The sequence below is a fragment of the Miscanthus floridulus genome, chromosome 1, assembly GCF_019320115.1.
Source record: "Miscanthus floridulus cultivar M001 chromosome 1, ASM1932011v1, whole genome shotgun sequence".
Lineage (NCBI taxonomy): Eukaryota > Viridiplantae > Streptophyta > Magnoliopsida > Poales > Poaceae > Miscanthus > Miscanthus floridulus.
Window position 1 is genome coordinate 130,215,663 of NC_089580.1, and position 7,664 is coordinate 130,223,326.

At 39.4% G+C, this 7,664-nt stretch overlaps 1 long non-coding RNA gene across 1 annotated transcript; it reads right to left on the reverse strand.

Moving 5' to 3' along the window:
• Positions 1 to 2,926: 2,926 nt before the first annotated feature.
• On the reverse strand, positions 2,927 to 6,628 carry LOC136493536 (uncharacterized). The gene is made up of 3 exons (XR_010768374.1): positions 6,226 to 6,628; positions 3,983 to 6,126; positions 2,927 to 3,168 (listed from the first exon to the last, which is right to left on the reverse strand). It is a non-coding gene; the product is annotated as an uncharacterized lncRNA (long non-coding RNA).
• Between the last annotated feature and the right edge of the window lie 1,036 nt (positions 6,629 to 7,664).

The window sequence follows — 7,664 nt, forward strand, 5'->3', positions numbered from 1 at the left end:
GGCTCTGCCGGATCAGATCAAGGTTGTTGCCCCAAAGGAGAGGAAGAGGAAGGCGCCATTACCACCTGAGCATCCAAGGATGACCATTGCCCTTCTAGAGAAGAAGATTGAAGACCTCTCTGATGTAGTTTATACCCTAGAGCAGAGGCTTGATGAAAAATGTGTTCGTCGCAAGAGCTTAAAAGAAGACCTAAATGTTTTCAATCACTTCGTTGTCAAATCTAGGAAGGAGAATTAGTTAGTCATTTTGATAAGGCACGAGTGTTAGGTTAAAGTGTGTGATATCGTGTGTTTAGGTTTGTCGCTTAGCTCAGATGGTTAAAAGATTGTGTTAGGTTAGTTAAAGTTTGTGCTTAGTTTGTGCTTGTGTAATAAAGTGCCTTATATATATGGAGTCGTATTATTATTATTATATGTTCTCTATTTCTTTTGGATATGTCTTTGTCTCCACATGTTGTGCAGAAAGTTATACAGGGAAACAAGTGTGGGGGAGACACACCGCAACAACAAGATGTAATTTAATCGCGAAAATCATGAAATTCGGAAAAGTAATGAATCAAGAACCACGTACAGCAAAGCGGTCCTCGAGCTGACCCTCGAGTGGGCCGCCCGGTCCATCACTGCACCACCTCGCCTCACGCTTCGTCCATGGTCAGATTTGCAGCCCATACACTATATTTTTACATGTTTTGCTTTCCATTTCGAACTGAATTGAAAATCACTTGATAAAACAACTTAAAACATTTGAAAATGTTATTCCAGTCATGACTTAAGGATAGACTCACTTTTCCTAGAAGTCATGCTACTGTTGGGAACTTATTATTAGGGACCCCATGTTACTTAAGTTGTTGTGGAATGAGATATAGTAGAATAATGAGAACTTGATTCTTGATGTCTTGTTATTGGAGAATTTTATTTTAAAAAGTAAAATGGATAGCTATACCTCTCCTTTGTGGTAAGCAATGTACTACCAGAGCCATACATGATATAAAGACTAGGGAAACCTTCTACATATACTATTTGTCATGGTGTTGAGTTTGGTCAAACCTTGTAACCCTTGTTGAGAAACTATCATGCTGTCAAGATCAAGATCACGTACAATCCACATATATCTGCTGCTCCTACACTGGGAGTACGCAACAATATGTTTTTCATCCACCCAAAACTGTTCTATTTCTACACTGGGAATAGACACAAAAATATGATTGTTAGGATAAATGCTCCAAGTTCTTGTAAATGTCTCTCTTGAAAAGTTGCAATTATAGAAGAAGAGGCATGGGCTATGCAAAAGTTATTCATAAAAGAAAGAAAAGTATTGAAAAAAATGGACAAGTGTCCGAGATATCTAAAACAATGGGTACTTAGATGCCCGCCTGAAAAAAAAGAGAAGATGAATAAGATAGCCCATGTTTTCTTACAAGAAGTTTTTCAAGTTTCAAAAATAAGAGAGACATGTTTCAAGGAGCATAGTAGCATTAGATTATCCACCATATACATATTCCACACACATGCACATTTTGATATAAGAGTATGACATTTTTCTCCTTGGATCTTTGTTTTGACTTTACAATATATGCAATGCGAGTATGTTTTCATTTTCATCCCTACCTAAGCTCCACATAAGCCTTTAGAAATAGGTAAAAAGAAGGCAAAGTCATTAATGCCTTGGTGATGATCCAAAAATACCACATATACGGAGTGATTTGAGAGTACCACAAAAGGAGAAGGTAAGCTATGTTTTGTTTTCAAAAATCTTAAACTGTTTCTCCAATTGACTTGATTGAAGGAAGATGGTGATCTATTTTAAGCTGTTCCATTCTTCAACCGCCCAAAGTTTTATGGTAGACACTTTGAATCCCACAGTGCATGTATGACTGGGAATAGTTTTATGTTCATGCCTTGTCCTAAGATTATGTCTTAAGTAATCCATCCTTTTATCGAGGACGTGTAAAAGCCTAAGTGTGGGGGAGTTTGTTGACGGTAGTTAACATTCGTCACAAACCGTCAATATAATTTGCATAAATGGCTAAAATAGATCGCCAACATAGGCTTAGAGGTTTAAATTGACAAATTCCATGAGTTTTGGTGAATCTGTGTTTCCAGCAGGATTTAATTAGAAAACCATCGAGTAGGACCTATTTGTCAAAGGAAATCACAGAATTCCGCCGCGTAACCAACGTGGAAAGGTTCCAAAAGACTAAAGGAGGCTCTCCACCGAGAGAGACCACATGTCTCTGACATGTGGGGTCGCCCAGCCCCACTGCCAGGCCGCTCGGCCCCTCACTACTAATTTTTTACCCTGTTGAACCGCCAAATTTTTGATGTAATAGGGCCAAAATTGATGCCATAGCTTGGTATCGCATCAATTTCGCGTTTGATGCGAGCCGATGCAATAGCTCTAGATGCAATAGCCTTGTCGCATCGGTTTGCTGTGACCGATGCGAGAGTTCGCTATTGCATCGGCCATCCGTTGTCTCTTGCATCAAAATAGAGAGATGCAAAAGGGTTATTGCATCAAAATTGTTTTGATGCGAGGTCGCTATTGCATCGGCCATGGATGTCTCCTGCATCAAGATAGAGAGATGCAAAAAGGTTATTGCGTCAAAATCATGTAGATGTAATACATCTAATAAATTTGATGCAATAAAAATTTCTATTGTAACGGCTAACGTTCGATGCAATAAAACCTATTTCATCAACATTACGTTTAGTGCAATACAACCTTTTTGCATCAACATTAACCTTTTTGCATCAACATTACGTTTGGTGCAATTCAAACTTTTTGCATCAACATTAGGTTTGATGCAACATAAACTACTGCATCAATATTAGGGTCGTTGCAATTTTATATTGCATCCATTTTTATTTGATGAACAACAAAGATTTACGACACAGAAATTCACAAAATTACAAAATCCAATGGCACAAAAGGGCAATGATATTAATAACTTTGATCATCCACATTCAATAGTTTGTACAATATAATGAAGTCAAAGGGCTTCCTATTTCAAAAAAAGTAATTGCAAAGTTGGAACTGCATAATAGACCACTAACTTATATAATTAAACAAATATAGATGACTCTTAGCACAGATTAACAAAGGATCTTTGTCATTGCGGAATCTTTGATTCAGTTCATCTTGCCAAGAGTCCCTCAAGGTTCATCTTCCTGCCCAATGGAAAAAGTCCAAATGACATATGCATCAGTAATATACGATGGATCAAAGACTAGGCATCAGATAATCTTCCAAATGACTACATTAACAGAAACACTTGCAAAGTAGGCATCACAGAATAAGGTATTGCTGAATCTTCCAAATAACAGAAACACAGACTAGGCATCTCAGGTATGACACATATCATTTGCAAACTAATGTCAGAAATAAATAGTGCAGGCTTAGCAAACATAATTTTGCATACTATTAAATTTGAGTGGCAAAGGTCAGATGCAGCAGCAAGCTGCAGACACAGAAATCAACCAAAAAAAATTCAGTGTACATGGAGTAATCATTTCAGTTAATCTAGCAAGCTGTGGACACAGAAATCTAGTAATTTCAGTTAATTGTTATCACTAGTTTCTAAACTATGCTGGAACTTCATCCAGACTACCAGTCATTGTTTGGTTTTGCACTTCTAATCACATATACAGTTGCTAAAACATACATTGCGTATATGTTGCCAAAATCAGGCTCCAGAAAAAGAACTATGCCTCATGCAGTTCTATCATGGACATGTGAAAGCTAATAATGCTTTGTCGGGAGGGTTAGTGCAAAATAAATCTCAGGTGAGATTTAGCAATTCCCTTGTTTGAAATGCAGCCCACATCTCCAGCCACATCTTAGAAAAATTAAATAAATGTCAAGGCTTGGCACAATGTTTCATTTATGTCCAAATCAACTGAGGACTCTGATAAGAATTCTGAACCTATTGCACTCTGACAAGGAAAAACATAAAGAGGGAAGAGCTTTGACAGAACGACCTACAATGATCCGGCTGAGGAGGAGGTGCTCGTGAAGCCACCGCCAGATGCTGCAGCCATGGAAGAAGCAGAAGCAGCCTGTCAGCTCGGTTGCTCTCTACTGCAATTTCATCAGCCTCTGCTGCAATTTCAGAAATGAGATGTCTCCATTCAACAATTCAAGCAACAATGATCGACAGGAATAAGCAGAATAATATGCATGCATGAAACAGGATAAAATTTACTATATTGACTTGATGTAACTGAACGGGCTCTGCATATAACATTCAACATGACTACTATGTGCAAACATGATAGAATTTCAGTAGCATATAGCTCTTTCCAAACAACATATTTCAGCTTGCTGTTTTGTTGTTGTTTCCTTTTATCACCAACAGCAACATCATCCTCTTGAGATGCACCAGCACCGCCTTGAGCTGCAGCTGCTTGAGATCCACTTGTGCCAGGGGTTGACATTGCTCTTGCTCCCTTGTTTTGAAAATGCAGTCACTGAAATACAATGCAAATATAATGATCAGCCTACAGACCTGCAGTACCAATATCAGCACCCTCTATCATTTGATATGATACAAATTGCAAAAATAAATATCTATTCCCAGCTATCTAGTACATGCAAACAAGATCAAGTGCTCAGGGTACCCAGCTATCTATTCCCCAACTCTGGAAACTCCCAAACCCAAACTGAGCAACTGAAGGTTACACTTCTCACAGTAAAAGTGTGTGCCTTCAACAGAAGGCGCTAGCAAATATGGTCTAGGCAAGTCTTTCAACCTTTGGAGTACCTACTGTGTATAAGATTAAAAAGATCAGTACGTGCAGGTGAAAAAGGAAAAGAGGATTCCATGTACTGTGAGAAGAAGCTGTAGCACCAAATGTTTCTTTGGTGCACATACAGGACACGTTTGATAAACCTCACCAGTCACCAGTAGCTGAGTTTTGCACCTATGAGAAATAAATCATTCTTTGGTTATCCAAAAGTAATATTGACAAGAAAAAAACCCAATTATTGGTGCCACAATCTAGAGTCAAACATGCCATGAATTCACCAAAACTAACTAGACAGTAAAATCAATTTCTAACTAGTCACTTTGTAAAACTCACGCTGCATGAATCTCATCCCAAGTATCAGGAATACTTTCTAAACCCTGTAGGGCCATAATGCCATTCTATAATTCTTAGAGTTGAATAGCTTGCCATAGAAAACTGGAGACGTTTTCATTATCTCAGAGCTGAGTTACTAACCATTTCATAACTAGATGAATTCCTAGTGCATTGCTGTGGGGAATCTGAGACAATAATTATATCAATGGACCTGACAAATGAAGCAAAGGTACAAACAGTGGAAGTATCAGGATATTTAATTAGGGGCATGGAAGTAGGAGTTCGGGGTCTGTTGAGAAAATTTGAGGGAATAGGTTGGGAAATTTGGTACAGATCCTTACCCCTTACATTTCCATGTAAATTATGATAGAAGTAACATAGAAGGTAGACTCAGCTCTTGTAATTTATTTAAAGAAAATACCTAGTTTGCTAAGGAAAGAACAAATGAATAAGATACACTCGTGAAATTTTATATCAATCATCATATATGCCTCGATTAAGAGGTGAACTCTTGTAGGCATCAATATGGCCTTAAGTACACAATTTACCACATCTCATTTGCTTAGTGCTACTAGAAATTGCATACTACCACTGACACTGACAATGTTCAGTATTGTTCAGTGCTGTGAAATCTGAATCGGAGCAAACATAATCAGTATTCCCTACATATTTTCTAGTACTAAAAGGCCATATGAAATGAATTGCTACTAAATATAAGAGACCAAATATTACTATTACAATGTTTTAGGAACAAAGTAATGCTGATATCCTCTCACAACATTTAATCTCTTTTAGTTGCACTTGCACACCGTAACAAGATGATGGAACAAGGATAGAATAAAATTATTGAAGTTGACAAGAAGGCGTCACTGCACCAGTGAACGGCTACACATTTCTGGATTAATAATATGCCTCATTGTTGACTGAGATGCACTTATATTCCCGATAAAATAGCAAACTGATACAAGCAGAGAGAAAGCAGAATACCCCTCTTGCCTCTAGATCCGCGACGATAAATATTAAATCCAGCACCTAAATTTATCCAACCTGTTACAAGTGGCATGTGACACTAATGCATACAGAAATGGAGAAACAGGAACATGACGGAGGAAGAGAAGGGGGGGGGGGGGGGGGTGCGGGCTTCACCTTGCTGAGGTTTCAGCGGCACATGAGCCCTACACACACCACGGCCATCCCCCACGTCTTCTGCAGTGAGAGGAAGGTGGGATGTCGCTCGCCATGGATCCGTTGCCGCTGGCCGTGGATCCATAGTGGCCGGCCATGGATCCGCCACCGCCGCCTGTCGACGGCCCTCGATCTCCCGCAGTCACAGTCGCGCCAGCGCCTGTGCGTAGTAGCTATGGATGAATCCGTAGATAGAGCTGAGTGGATGAGGAGAAAGAGAGTTCGGGGAAAGGGAAAGGAGGGCGCGGACGAGTCGGCCGGCAGGCCGGGTCCCGTGACGTGGGATGCGGCGCTCTAGAGAGCAGCTGCCGCAGTGGGGAATTTTGAGGAGGGAGGAGCTTAGCCAGCTAGGGTATTGCCAGGCGTAACTGACGCGGGGGATATCCTGAGCCCGTTCGTTCGGTTGTCTGGATCGTATCGTTGCTGGTTTATTTATGTGAGAGAGAAGTACTGCTGGCTGGTTCAGATGAACAGTATTTTTGTGAGGGGGCTGGGTCGGCGGCAATTTAACGCGGGAGTGAAAAATTCGGATAGAATTTGGATTTAGCTAGCGCCAAAATTCTAAGCTCAAAACAACTTTAATTAAAAATCTTTTCAAATGATATGATGAGTCATAATCTAAAATCTTAAAAAGTTTTTTAATTAAAAAAAAAATCAATGGAGCAATGATCTTGATTCTGTAGATGGCAGCATAGATGCTCCAGATAAAGGTAATTCCTTTTGCACCACGTATATATTTCCAAATGCATTTATGTCCTCATATTGCTGCCAAAAACTTTTAATGATTATAAAAATATAAAAAAAGAAAACTAATGGTTGTGTTGACATTGACATAAAAATTAGTCACACACTACAAATGTTAGATCGCACAGGTCACAAACGGACCGAGGCGGCATGACTCTGCACACATCGACATATGATTCAATGATAATGCTTAGCTAGTTTTCTCGGGTTGAGCCTAAGAATGCCTTGGGATAGCGAGGATCACACTTATGTGGTGAAGAACAGCAAAGTTTACGAGCAAATCACCAAAGGATAACTAATTATGCTTACGCAATGAAGAACGATTAGTTTTCAGGCAAACTAGCAAAGGAACTATCGGAACTCTCGCCCGAGCATGGAGGAAGTGATTAAGGCAAAGAGAAGTAAAATAGATTAGTTTTTGATTGATTGTGTGTTGGGCACCTTAACTTCGCCCAATTTTGGTTGTCAACGGATTGCAAGAGGTGACATGTTCAATTCTTATTTGGGCTATTTTTACAAGAATATAATGATTACAAAATCGAGTGCTCGGTGTGTCGATGGCGATGTGGAAAGAGCACTAGGGTATCCATGTTGGAGGATATAAAATGATTTTCACTAAATTTTTCTATAAGAAAAATAAATTTATCCGCTAGTCA